Source organism: Bidens hawaiensis, unplaced genomic scaffold (genome assembly GCF_021521415.1).
Source record: "Bidens hawaiensis isolate Kalapana, Puna unplaced genomic scaffold, B.hawaiensis_p1.1 tig00008037_1, whole genome shotgun sequence".
NCBI lineage: Eukaryota > Viridiplantae > Streptophyta > Magnoliopsida > Asterales > Asteraceae > Bidens > Bidens hawaiensis.
In genome coordinates, this window is record NW_027491564.1 from 741,433 (window position 1) to 754,338 (window position 12,906).

The 12,906-nt window shown below is 36.9% G+C and overlaps 2 pseudogenes across 2 annotated transcripts; both read right to left on the reverse strand.

Annotated features, from left to right (window-relative positions):
- Positions 1-333: 333 nt before the first annotated feature.
- On the reverse strand, positions 334-5,021 carry LOC143636665 (coatomer subunit alpha-1-like; annotated as a pseudogene). Its single transcript, XR_013154281.1, has 3 exons — positions 4,827-5,021; positions 4,241-4,735; positions 334-3,324 (listed from the first exon to the last, which is right to left on the reverse strand). The product of XR_013154281.1 is annotated as a coatomer subunit alpha-1-like (transcript).
- Positions 5,022-6,437: 1,416 nt separating this feature from the next.
- Positions 6,438-11,652, reverse strand: LOC143636662 (SH3 domain-containing protein 2-like; annotated as a pseudogene). The gene is made up of 8 exons (XR_013154279.1): positions 11,488-11,652; positions 11,180-11,331; positions 9,639-9,740; positions 9,269-9,469; positions 9,115-9,177; positions 7,534-7,659; positions 7,374-7,448; positions 6,438-6,621 (listed from the first exon to the last, which is right to left on the reverse strand). The product of XR_013154279.1 is annotated as an SH3 domain-containing protein 2-like (transcript).
- Positions 11,653-12,906: the final 1,254 nt, after the last annotated feature.

Sequence of the window (12,906 nt, forward strand, 5' to 3'; positions counted from 1 at the left end):
TCGAGCTGGTGTGCTAACCTCAAACAAACCAGAGCTTTGCTTGAGCTCGGTTGTGTAGTGTAAAATTATACATAGAAGTCCAAAATAGTTAGAACTTAAAAATAAACTAGGCTTGCTAAGGTTCGATGAGCCTTAACGATCTTCTCATACACAGATCGAGATTGGGCTTATGAGGCTCGGCTCATTTCGAGCAGCTTGGGTCGTTTGCACCCCTACTTTTGACCCGTACCAAAAAAAAACCGTTTTGGCCTCTGCGCATTTTGTCGTTAGAGAAGAAAAAAGATTAAAAGGCAATAACTATACATTAAGCAAAAGAAAAGAGGTAATACCCAAAAAAGGAAACTTCTAGAATCATCTGATCTGTGCAGGAGAACACAGTAAGCCCGAAGCATCTGATCCAACCACCGCAAGCTCACAAACACTACAAATCTGTCCTTCCTGAGAAACAACAAAGTGAGAATTACAGTACGGACACAAAACATCCTTTTGTCCCCTGTATATACGAACATAAGTGGCCCCACAAACAACAAACGGGTTCCTAAAATCATAATTCAACTCTGTAGAATCCTTCATGTTTCTCTCAGCAGCCTGCATAACTGAACGAGCAGTCTTCATTTGGTTTTCAGCAGTCGGATTCGTCTCTAACAACCTCCGTGCAAAATTCGATGCGGTTATTAAATTACCCGCTTTGTAACACACAGTCATCGCGTTCATTAAAGCCAGCCTTAAATGCGGTAGTTGAAGGTTACAGTGGGTGAAATAAGCCGCAAGTTCTTGTTGACGAGTTGGGTCGTTTTTTAACTCTCTTCGTTTAAGTTCTATTTTTAAGCCCAAAACATATTCTTTCACGATTTTTACTAATTCTTTAACTTCTTCCACTTCGGTTCTCGACTCGACAACGATTAACGGAATGGTATGAAAAATAGTTAAAAATAAACGTAATGGTTCGGAGAATTTGCCTGTAGTGGTAGCTTTGTAACCGGATTTCAGTTTTTCATCTAACTGAGAGAAGTTAAACACGAGTGCAGGTGGGGCCCGCACGTTGGGACTTGCTGACTCACTCCAACCGCGCTCGATAGCCAATGATATTATCGGAGAAGACGAGAAGCAACGTAAGTACGAATGACTTCCAGTGTGCAGATCAATAAACAATGACTTTAATGGTTTGAAATTCTTGATGCCAAGCTGACGGGTCAATAACCGCATGGCGGTTTCAAAGTTTCCAGCTGCCGCGTGTTCGGCGACAAGAGACGATTTCTGCACCCAAATCTGGCTCACGGGCATACCAGCAGGTGGCGTCACAAAATTTGAAGACCGATTAGTATCAGCTCTCGGGGTGTCCATGTCAGCAGGAAGGTCAAGATCTTCAAGATCCCAACCGCCTTCTTCGTTTTCTTCTCCGTGTGCCACGTCATCATCAACCACCATGTTGACATCACCATTTTGAATATTATCCATATCCAAAATATCCAACTCTTCACCCCAATCAGCATCGCCAGCATCTTCATACTCTTCATTTTGAATATTATTATTATTATTATTATTATCAAAACCGCCTTCAAATATCCCTTTCATAACCCTCAACAAAGGCCAATCTCCACCACATAATACCGGGGTAGGTGGGATCAAAAGAGAACTATAACCAGACCTCAATGGCAAATTAGGAATTTTACCCTCAAGTTTCTCGGCAAGATCTTCAGCAACATCATTCAACCCATGGGTTTTAGATGTAGCATACGCTAGAGCCAGATGACCCGCGTTGACCAAAATCTTGACCCGTTCTTGAACATCACCCAAATACAAAGCATTATGAAACTGCCCCATCACATCATTCTTCACCTCAGCTATTTTCATCATTTTAGACAATTTATCCAAATTTCCGGTTATTAGATATAAAAACGATAACCTCTCAAAGTTTTTGGTCCTCTGATATGCATATTCGACAATACCCGAATTACCCTGACGAAGCGCTTCGACACCTAATCGATACCAATGATCTTTCTCATCAATTTCTTTAGCGGATGCAACCGCAATCAGAATATTCCCACTTTCAAGTGCTAAATTGAAACGGGTCCGTTCGTCTTGCACAAAATGCAATGCAACTTCCGGAAATCCTTTTTGTTGTAAATATGCAATCATCGCTTGCCCACAAAGCTCCGAGTTTTGTATCATACTCATCACATGATCGTATCTTTTTTTCAGTAAAGATAGCTTAAAAACATATTCAGTCGAATCAATAGCAATCAGTCGGTTTTTCCCATCACGGTCTAAACAAAAGATTGTGTTTCCAAATATTTTCGTGATGTAAACCGGTACGTCAAGGGTTTTGATAATCCCACTGTTACCATTAGGTAAACAGTATTTGATATGCGTTAACGTTGTGTAAATAAACACACCGTTATCGTCCCACGAACCGCTTTTAACTCGGATCGTTTCGTGAAGTGTGCACCGATGTGCAAGTTTGTTATCCGCTATTATTATTGAATGCTTGCTAAGCAAGGCAACAGTTTCCATATCATTTGACCAAACAACGTATCTTACAAACGAAGCTGGTAAGTCGCCAATAACCAATCGTTGTTGAAGGTCAAAGATGTACACTCGGTCTTCTGCCCTGCATAACAAGTTACCCGTACCTGCGTAAAATATAGCATCGGTGGCTACAGCGGAAACGGGCAGAGGACTTTTTTTCACTATCTCATTTTTCAAATTCTTGACCAGCACTTGATTGGTGGTTTTTTCTAGAACCACGAACCGATTACGCGCCACGAAAACCGCCGACCCTCCGACACCACGTTTAGCCTCTTGAATGGTGTCACCTCGAGTAATACTTTCTTTCGGTATGATGTAAAGCTCATAAGATCCGCCATCAACATCCGAACAGATTAAAATCACGTTTTCGGTTGGGCTGTACGAAAGCGTTCTGGGGCCTTGGTTCAAACTGTTGGAACCAGGCCTACGGATCGGTAATATCTGAGTGTCTTTTTGAGACGAGTACTCGTAAAACCGAAGAAAACGGTCTTTAACGAAGTAAAGTGAATCACCGCTAACAGAAAATGCGGGGCGTTCTCGTTCTAGCTTGAAAACAATCATGCCGCTGTCGTGGCCTGCTGCCAGTAGATTCATCTCCCAGGTGACACCCGAGAATCCAGAACCGGTCGTGCTCGCGGCGGAACGTTTGAAGGCCGGTTCGTTTTGTAGCATCCCAAAAGCGTATGCTTTTATCTTCTGAGTTTGATATTATGATGTCTTGCCTTGAATGGAAAAGAACACATGATACGTTGTTCATGTGACCTCTTAATGTGTCTACTTCCCATGCTTTTGTATCTGAAAGAAAAAGTGAGTGAGTTAGATTCAATAACAAAAATGTAGCATATTAAGAGATGTAAATGAACCAGGCGTTTAGCAGAAGTTCGTTTACGTTCGTTCTTTTAATAAACGAACAAGCATGAACAAGGAATCTGTTCTATTTATTAAATGAACAAATATAAACAAAGGTCTCGTTCAGTAATGTGTTCGTTAATGTTCGTTCATTTACGTTCAATCATGTTCATTTGTTTATGCTTCGTCATTAAAGGTTTTTTAATATCTTATATTATTTTACTTTTAGCGTGTTATGTTAGATATTTTCAGATAATTATGTCAAAACATAACTCTCTATTTATTTTTGGTGTTCTCAAATGCTAGAGTTTAAGAATGTTGATTTGTATATATCAAATTAATATATGTACGTTTGTGTTCGTTTATGAAACTCACAAACAAACATGAACATAATCACTTCCCTAATGATCGAACATGAACAAGAAGTTCTGTTTGGTTATGTGTTCATTTTTTAAATTAACGAGCACAGACAAAATCACTTCCTTAATAAGCGAACACAAACAAGAAGGTCCGTTCAGTTATGTGTTCGTTTATAAAATTGACGAACACAAACAGAATCATTTCTTTAATAAACAAACACGAACAAGAAGTTCTGTTTGTTTATGCTCATTTGTGTTCAATTATGAAATTAATGAACAAATATAAACGAAGACGAAAAAAATCATTTCCTTAATGAGCGAACACTAACTATAAGTTTCGTTCAGTTATGTGTTCATGAACTGTTCGTCTGATAAATCCTTAACAAACAAACATGAACAAGATCTCATTCGGTTCAATTTGGTTCATTTCGTTTACAACCCTATACATATTGCATAACCAAAAACAAAAACAAAAAAAATAAACAAGATATTGAGTAACATACCATTCATCCGCCAGATCTTTACTTGACGGTCATCAGCTCCCGAAACAATAAGAGGAAGAGTGGGATGAAACGATGCCCAATTAACCCCTCGGTCATGACCCTCCAAGACATACTTGACAACCGCATCAACACCACCAAAGAAATCAGTATTCATCTGACTCAACCGAAGTATATCATCAGCAGGTGAAACTGTTTTCTTCTTTAACGAACCAATATCCCAAACGCGAACGGTTTGATCTAATGATGCTGATACCACAAGGTCGTCTTTTGGATGAAACAAAGCACACATCACGTAATGATTGTGTCCAGTTAAAACAGATATGCAGGTACGCGATTGCCAATTCCATATTCTAATAGTTTGATCATCACTAGCACTAACAATCCACGGATTCTCATGATGGAATTGAACGGTCCGGATGTAATCAAGATGGCCAAGAAGTGTGAACAAACACCTATGCAGTTTGTAGTTCCATACTTTGATCTTGTAATCATCTCCTGCATGAATGATTACACAATTTAAACAAAAGGCATAACCGTTTTATAATGATCTATCTGCACATAACACACAAGTGAATTATAAGAAAACCTCAGGAAACGAAAAGCGGTTGCGAGTGATGAAAGTGGACGCCGCGTGTTGGTCGAAGCGGTCAATGAGAGTGCCCATACGGTAATCCCATAGCTGGATGACGCCACTGTGAAGACTGGCTAAGATCCAGGGGCGCTTGCTGTGGAAGCTCAGGCCTTTCACTCGGTTACTCTTGGTCTCGAACTTGGTCAACATCCTAATCAAGGGGATCACGTAACTTGTTTGTAATTGTAATAATAAAACCTAGAATTGAATTGAATTGAATTACCTTAGATTAGATCTGTGAATTGAATTCGACTGATGGATGATTGGAGATCAATGAGCAGTTGACGGCATTTGGGAGACTAGTGTGTTTAGATCATCTATCTATCAATGATTCAAACAAGCATGGTCATGTCATGGCTGGGCAGTGGTAAAACCATATAATCATTTTATTTTAACTAAACGGGCCACACTGAGCTTGATGATATTCTCACAATGAGAGTACTTTTTTTATAAGTTCGGACCACGAACAGGAATATTCTCGGTTGGGTGACATTAAGTTAGGATCATTAATATCTAATTTTTCATTAATTAATTAATTAACTAATTAATTATTATTATTACTATTATTATTATTATTATAAAAACGATAGGCTCGTGAGTCGGCTCGAGCTCGATAGGTGAAGCTAGGGCTCGATCAAGCTTTTTCACAAGCCGATCTCTAATAGCTCATGAGCGGCTAGGCTCGTTTGCACCTTTAATTTTAACCATATGTATATTTATTTACTAGATGATAAAAGATATCCTAAACACGATCGGAACACAACATTAAAATAAATGGATACTCGTTTAATAAGTGCCAGTTTTGAATTGGCACGTCTAGGTTGTTTACGTTTTGACCTGCTCCAGTGATAAGAAGATGGGAATCCGTTGTGAAGATTTTAGGGTGCGTTCGTTTCACGAAATTTTTGTTGGAATTCAAAGGAATTGGAATTAAAATTCCATTACATGACATGCACCTTTTATTGGAATTGGAATCCTAATTCCATTTTGGCGTGTTCGATTATCAAATAATTAGAATTGAAATTCAATTCCTTTAAATAAAGGAATGCTAAATCATTCCAAAACGTGGAGGAATTCAAGTAAATTCATAAGAATCTTTGATTGGTCAGCGTTTCGGGTGTGTTCGTGTTCGGTTCGCGTCCGGGTTTTTGATCTTAATAGAAAACCCCTAAAAACTACAAAAAAAATAATAGAAAAATCATAAATTAAGATTCGGATAGTTCGGATATCTGAACTATCAGAAAATTTTCAAAATCACTATCCGACTCTGAATTTCAGATTTTTTAACACCTCTGCTTCTTATATGTAATCACACATCCCCAACAACTTTCTACTTTATGTTTTTGAGATTTGCATCAATTGACAATGTGTGCAAGTTACGAGCACGTTAAACAAAAAAAAAAAAAGATAGGTCCCATTCTTCTTGCATTTCCCCAAAGTCGATGTCTATTCACCACGATTAGCTTGACGTGTGCACAATTTAACAAAATAAAAGAAATAAATACATAAAAAGAAAAAAAGAATATCGTGGACATTTGTGGCCAAGTCTAAAGTTACAAGTAAAGCCATAAAAGCAATGATACATGTTTAGAATCTTGCTAAATGATAAACAATTAGTTAGTTGCTTCTGCTACTACTAAACTTCAGCCGACTGGCTACCAAGAATCCGTTCTCGGCATTCCACATACTCCAACGGGAACCAACCCGCCTTCCCTTCACATTCGCCTTCCGCCCAGCCATTGCTCGACACCTGGCAGAAAATAAAACACATGCTAATTAAGATTTGAGCTCAATGCTTAGTACAACGACTAGAGGTGGCAAGACGGGAAGTCTGGTAGCATGTCAAAACGGGTCAGGTCGGGTTGGGCCAACCCAAAACACGTTATTTAACAATAAGCTGTTGAAACCGACCAAACCAAGTTTTGATGATTTGAGATACAGATGGTTCGGTTTTGGCAGTTTAACGGTCTGGCTGAATAAGATTTTTAATGGAGTTAATTTCGAGTACTTGGGTTGATCGAATAAGGTTATTCGAGTTTTGAAGCTGGATTCGAACTAGATTCGAAAAACTAACTCGAATTCAGACTGAACATGACATTTGATTCAATTTGAATTAATAGAAAATGATATTATTCAACTTAAAAAGCTATTTTTAGTTTTGTAAATTCGAATACTGAATTCTAAATTGGAATTCGAACTCAAACCGAATTGTGGGTTTCTGAGTCCGATTCGGATATTGAACACCGCTACAGCCGACGATTTGGAACTTGTAACCGACATTTAGCGCATTTTCCTTTTTTTTTCATTTCTGGAATACGTGGGCAGTTATGTATATCATATGCATGAACCATCCTTATCAATTTAAAATTTTTAATAAAAATAGCAAACCGTAGTTAGCGGTTCAACCCATCAATCGATTGGTTATCGGTTTCTTTTCCCAAAAAACAAATTTTTATTCATATCAACCTTCAAATTAAAAAGCAACTTAAAACTTTTTCCAACCTTTCGAACGACGACGTAGTCCCCAACTGTTAAACTGAGCTCAGCATCTAACTCTGCTTGATACGGATGTATGACCTATGACTCAAAAAGATATGATAGATAACTTCAGCCATTGTTTTCAGCCTATAGAATCCTGAAATTGGTTGTAACAAAACAATACCTCTGCAAGAAAGTAGTCCATATTATCTGCAGAGTTACCATGAGGTGGTGAAGAACTCATGGGTGAACCTGCCGCTGCTGCTGCTGTGGTGGGTGAAGCTTCGAATCGTTGGCGTTCTTGCAGCATCTAAAAAAGGTAACGTTTATATAATGTAATAATGCCTCAAATGAAGTAATGAAATACTCCTCACAGTACATCAAAATTGCAATTAAATAACGTGTTCAAAGGCTTGTCATATATATGGATAGTATATACAGGGCGTCAATAAAGAACCAATTTTTAAGTATAGAACTGTAATAACTGCATAACCGCCTCTCTTTCTCTCTTCCGCAATATTTGACCAGCAATATGCATTAAAGTTCTCCACTTATACTTAGTTTTGTATTGAGCGGCCTTGTATGTGTGTGTGTTCATGTGGGCATGTTTTTCAGAACAAGTATAATGCTCGCAATCACAAGAGCTACATAATGCACTTGTACATGGTGCACAAAAGATAATTAAAGCTAACGGGAGAGAGATGTTTTGGTGGTTAAATAACTGTCATGTGTGCAATGTGCCACATTCAAAGCAATAGATGCTTGTACATAGGTTGTTTTGTGGTTTCCAACATATTATTGGTTTTGAAATGAACGCCCCAACGTAAAACCGTGAAAATCGTATAAACACTCATACATATTGTAACACCCTAGGCAAATCTCACATCGGCCGTGGACAGGAGAGATCCTTGGTTCATAAGTAAATGCCCCGCTTCTTAAATCACCAACGCGTTTTGGGCTTAATGGTAGTGGACGAGAGAAGAGCTCCACAGTTAAGCGTGCTCATGTGGGAGTAGTAGCAGAATGGGCGACCTCCTAGGAAGTCTCCACATGGGCAACCAAAAACAAATCCATGAGCTCTTCGTGGGCAAAGCGGACAATATTGGTGGTGTGAGGGGCCGGATGCTACACGTAATTGTATTATAAGTGAGTCATGTGACACAACGACTTTTAAAGCGCCTCTCTTTGTCTCTCCCACAACATCTAATTGCCTTCCATGTGCTATGTATAAGTGCCTCTATGTATGTGTGTACAGGGTCGTCTGTTTGTGGGTGGGTTGATACCGTTTAATGATAATAATTTAAGACTTTTGTGGACCCAAATCAATAGGGAGTCAGGGACTATAAAAAGAGAAGTGCTACTATTTTAATTGGCACAAAGAAAATTCATAAAGAACCAGCATAGCAATTTTAACCCTTTTTATTTATAAATGGGTCAAATCGGGTTACAAGGCCAATGGGTCAATTCAGTTACAAGGCAATAAAAGATAGCCAAAAAGGAAACCACAAAGAAGTGTATTTTTAGCACATAGCTATAGCCTCCTTAATCATGCTATTAACAAAATAGATTAATACTGAAATAATACAATTCTTCTTATCAGCTTGAGTTGCTACTTGTTTATTAAAATATCGGACCAAGTATTTTGGGTCAACCCAACCAAACAATTGCCCTTACCACCCAATCTGCTAAGTTCGGGACCTCTAATAACTATCATGTTCTTCCTTTTACATACTAGAAATGAGTGCCAAGTGTAACTAACACATACCTCGCCCTCAAGTCGATCAAGTATATGCACAACTTTCTGATAATGATTTTTCTCTGCTTCAACCTTCAATTCAAGATTAAATAATAGCATTTCAATTTATTACATCAAAAAAAACTTCACAGAAACAAAACATCAACTGGCATATATAGTTTACCATGGTTATAAGGCGTTGAAGTGTTAACCTCTGTTGTTGAGCTTCCACAGCTGACATGATGGCAATAGCTTCTTTACCCAATATACTCATATTTGACTTTAGCTCCTGAAGTCTAGCTTGTGCAGCTTCAAACTTTGACAAATTTTCGGGATTCTCGTCAGATTCCTTCACTTTTGCTTGCCTTCTTGCAACTTCAATAACCTGTTAAGCTCCATAAGAACTATGGTTTAAGAATAGAGGTTACCGATCATAGCTGGTTGAATTCAAAGCGAGGTTATATTCAGTATAACACTTTACGTCTAAAATCACACACACATACACACACACACACACACACATATATATACATACATATATAAGTTATGTTAACCTGAGATTCAGCTTCTTGTCTGACTCTGTCATATCTTTGAGCATGACGTCGAGCATCCTCCAAAGGAGCTCCAACAACCATAGCTCTTAACGGCTCTGCAACCTATAGTTGAAAAGGTTTATTATACAACTTTGTGATTATATAAGATGATGAATGGAGGCATATGGATGATTAGGTAATTTAACATTCAACATTTTCATTTGTCATATATGGTGCAAGAAGCATGAAAATGTGATTGCGGGAGGATAACTAACATTGGATCCAAAATGGGAAAATTAAAACTTGTGGGTCCCACCAAAGGGCCTTTGGCTTAGCAATTCAAGGAGTTGGATAAGGCTTTGCCTTTCCAAGGGGTGAGGGTTCAGTCTGAGGGTTCAGCCATATGGTCGTAAAAAAATGTAAGTTAGGGGCGGAGTAGAGAGTGTGTTTAGTTTCTGTTCCAAAAAAAAAAGAACTTGTGGGTCCCATTTATGTGATAGAAATATGGAGAACTAATATGGCACCCACAAAATGAAACCAGTGGAATACTTCTGATACGGTCCCAAATCTTGGTCAAATCAGTTATTAACGCTCTGTTCCCGAGTTCAATTAAATAAGAGAAAAGAAAAGAAAGGAAAAAATTTTCTTTTATTTTATTTCCCTTTTACCTTTCCTTTCTTTCTTTCCATTTTTTCCAAATTGGAAACAAAACAATTCTTTATTTCTCCTTATTTTCTCTCATCTCCTTTCTTTTCCTTCTTTAAAAAAAAAAACCTCTTGAACACAATAATTTTTTTCTTTCCCCCCCATTTCATTTCTTTTTCCATCAATAAATTAACTCGGGAACATAGTGTAAAAGAGGGGATAGGGAGTTAATGAGTAGCTGAAATTTAGGACCAGTTATTATTCTATTAATAAAGGGTAGCTAAAGTTTAGGGCAAGTTATTATTCTACTAGAGCTTATTTATATCTTTTGTTCTAGTGAAGAGAGGGGGGGGGGGGAATGTTTATTATTATCTAAGTATTAGGTTTTTTTTAACCTTGTATCGGAGACTTCCCATCTCGAATCGGGTTATTATGTTCCAGTAATTGTATCTTTTGTTTGAGTCCAGATTCTAGACTCTATCAACTTCATTCTTTAATTATAGGTTCAACAAAATGGATATGAAGTGCATTTTATGATCTATTTATCATTTTCTGTGTCACATGGCCTATTCGTGTCAATTAGAACCCAAAAGAACATTTTTTTATCTATCAAAATAATACAGAAAGAAATTCTTCATTCCTAACGTTAATCTCCAGAAATTATAAGAAACCACATTCAGTGAATAGGAACAGAGGAAATAGAAAATCAGGCTGATTGATACTCTTTCAACTGCAAATACTAAGAGAAGATTCAAAGGAAAAAAAGCCCAATACAAATTGATCAAGTAGGCCAATTAAAGATTTTAAAATAAATCTCAACAATTAACATGAGTCAATCATTGCTAAATTTATGCAACTTGAAAAAAATTTATGATCTATACTTTGCATTGAAATAAATTTTATTATAAGGCGGTCACCTGTGTGCCAAGGGCTTTCAGTAGAAGTTCTCTTTCCCTTTCGATATCCGTACGAGCACTACTGTAACTCATTGCTGCTTTGGATAAAGCATTACCACTAGTGCAAGTGTTTTCTGCACCATATTTCCTGCTGTCTTCAGAGAGTTTAGTACCTGTGAGCAAAAGGCACACACAAATGATGAGCGGTTGCAAGATGAGCATGCTATGAATAAAACAAACTCAGAGGTATGGGTGAGGTATTAACCCAATTGAGATTAAACAGAAACAATTATTGATACTAGAATAAATTATCATGGTGGTTAGCTTACCGATTTCAACTTGTTTTGTTCCAACTACAATAAAGCCCTAAAATTTGAATTAGTAATTTTCAGATGCAGTGAAAACCTGGTGGTGGATTTAGAAGAATACCTAACCTGCTGTTGTCTAGCGACCTATTCTCTTAGCTTTTGAGCTTGTTTTCGTATTGCGTCCATGGTATGGTGTACGTTACACACCAATTTGATTTGATTTGATTTGATTTGATTTGGGGACTCGGCTTTTTCAAATGTTTCTTTCTTTTCTTCTCACCACCACGTCTTGTATCCTCTTGTTTTAGTAGGGAATATATCCCGTGAATATTTAAAAAGCAAAATTCTCAACAAGTTTCAAGTTTTAACTATAATTTCTAAATAATTCTAAAAATAACTTGATTTTAACAAAACTAGTCGCGACGACTATTTTTGACAAAGAAATTTCAGGGACGAGTTTTTTGATGTCCTAAACTTTCGGGACGACTAGTTTAAAAAAATAGTCTGGGCGAGATTTTATGAATTTTTTTGTACTTTTCTCCATGTTATATTATTATATTTAATTTTACTCATAATTAGTTTTCTTTTATAACTTTTAAAATATAAGTTTTACTAAAATCCAAATAATGAGACGCGTTTTTTTATCTACGTGTCGACATAAGATTTATTGAAAACCGAGCGGGTAAAAAAACCACGATATAAATTTGACCTACTCGGTTTTGAATAAATATTATGTCCGCACGTAGCTAAAGAAAGACACATCTCAATGGTATATTTGGATTTTAGTAAAACTTTATATTTCAAAAGTTATGAAAGAAAAACTAATTATGAGTAAATTTAAATATAATAATATAATATTAAAAAAGTACAAAAAAATTCATAAAACTCGTTCAGGCTATTTTTTACCTAAATTAGTCGTCCCGACAAGTTTAGGGCGTCAAACTACTCGTCCCTGAAGTTTCTTAGCCTAAAATAGTCGTCGCGACTATTTTGTAAACTACTCGTTGACACCAAGAATGTAGTCGTCACGACTAGTTTAAAATACATATTTTTGGAATTCTTTACAAATAATACCTAAAACTTGAAACTTGCTTTTAAAAATACCTATTTTGAGAATTTTCCCATATTTTAAAACGTTATATATATATATGGGATGGTTCAGGCGAGAAGTGATTTTATTGCGAGAAATAAATCCAAGCCGTTGATTAGATGTAATAAATGGTACACAATAAAAATGGCACCATTGTAATTACTTAGAGATTATTATAAAGTGTTTTTCTCTAAAATGGTAGAATTGTCTTATTTGTGTAGCCATAAATGAAGAAAACGTAAAGATGTAAATCAAATACCACTTTTTTCGCCACAACAATCTCTTAGTTTCTTAACTTCCTAATTCGTGTTCTTGTGAAGACAATCTGGTTTTTTTTTTCTAGGTCACTG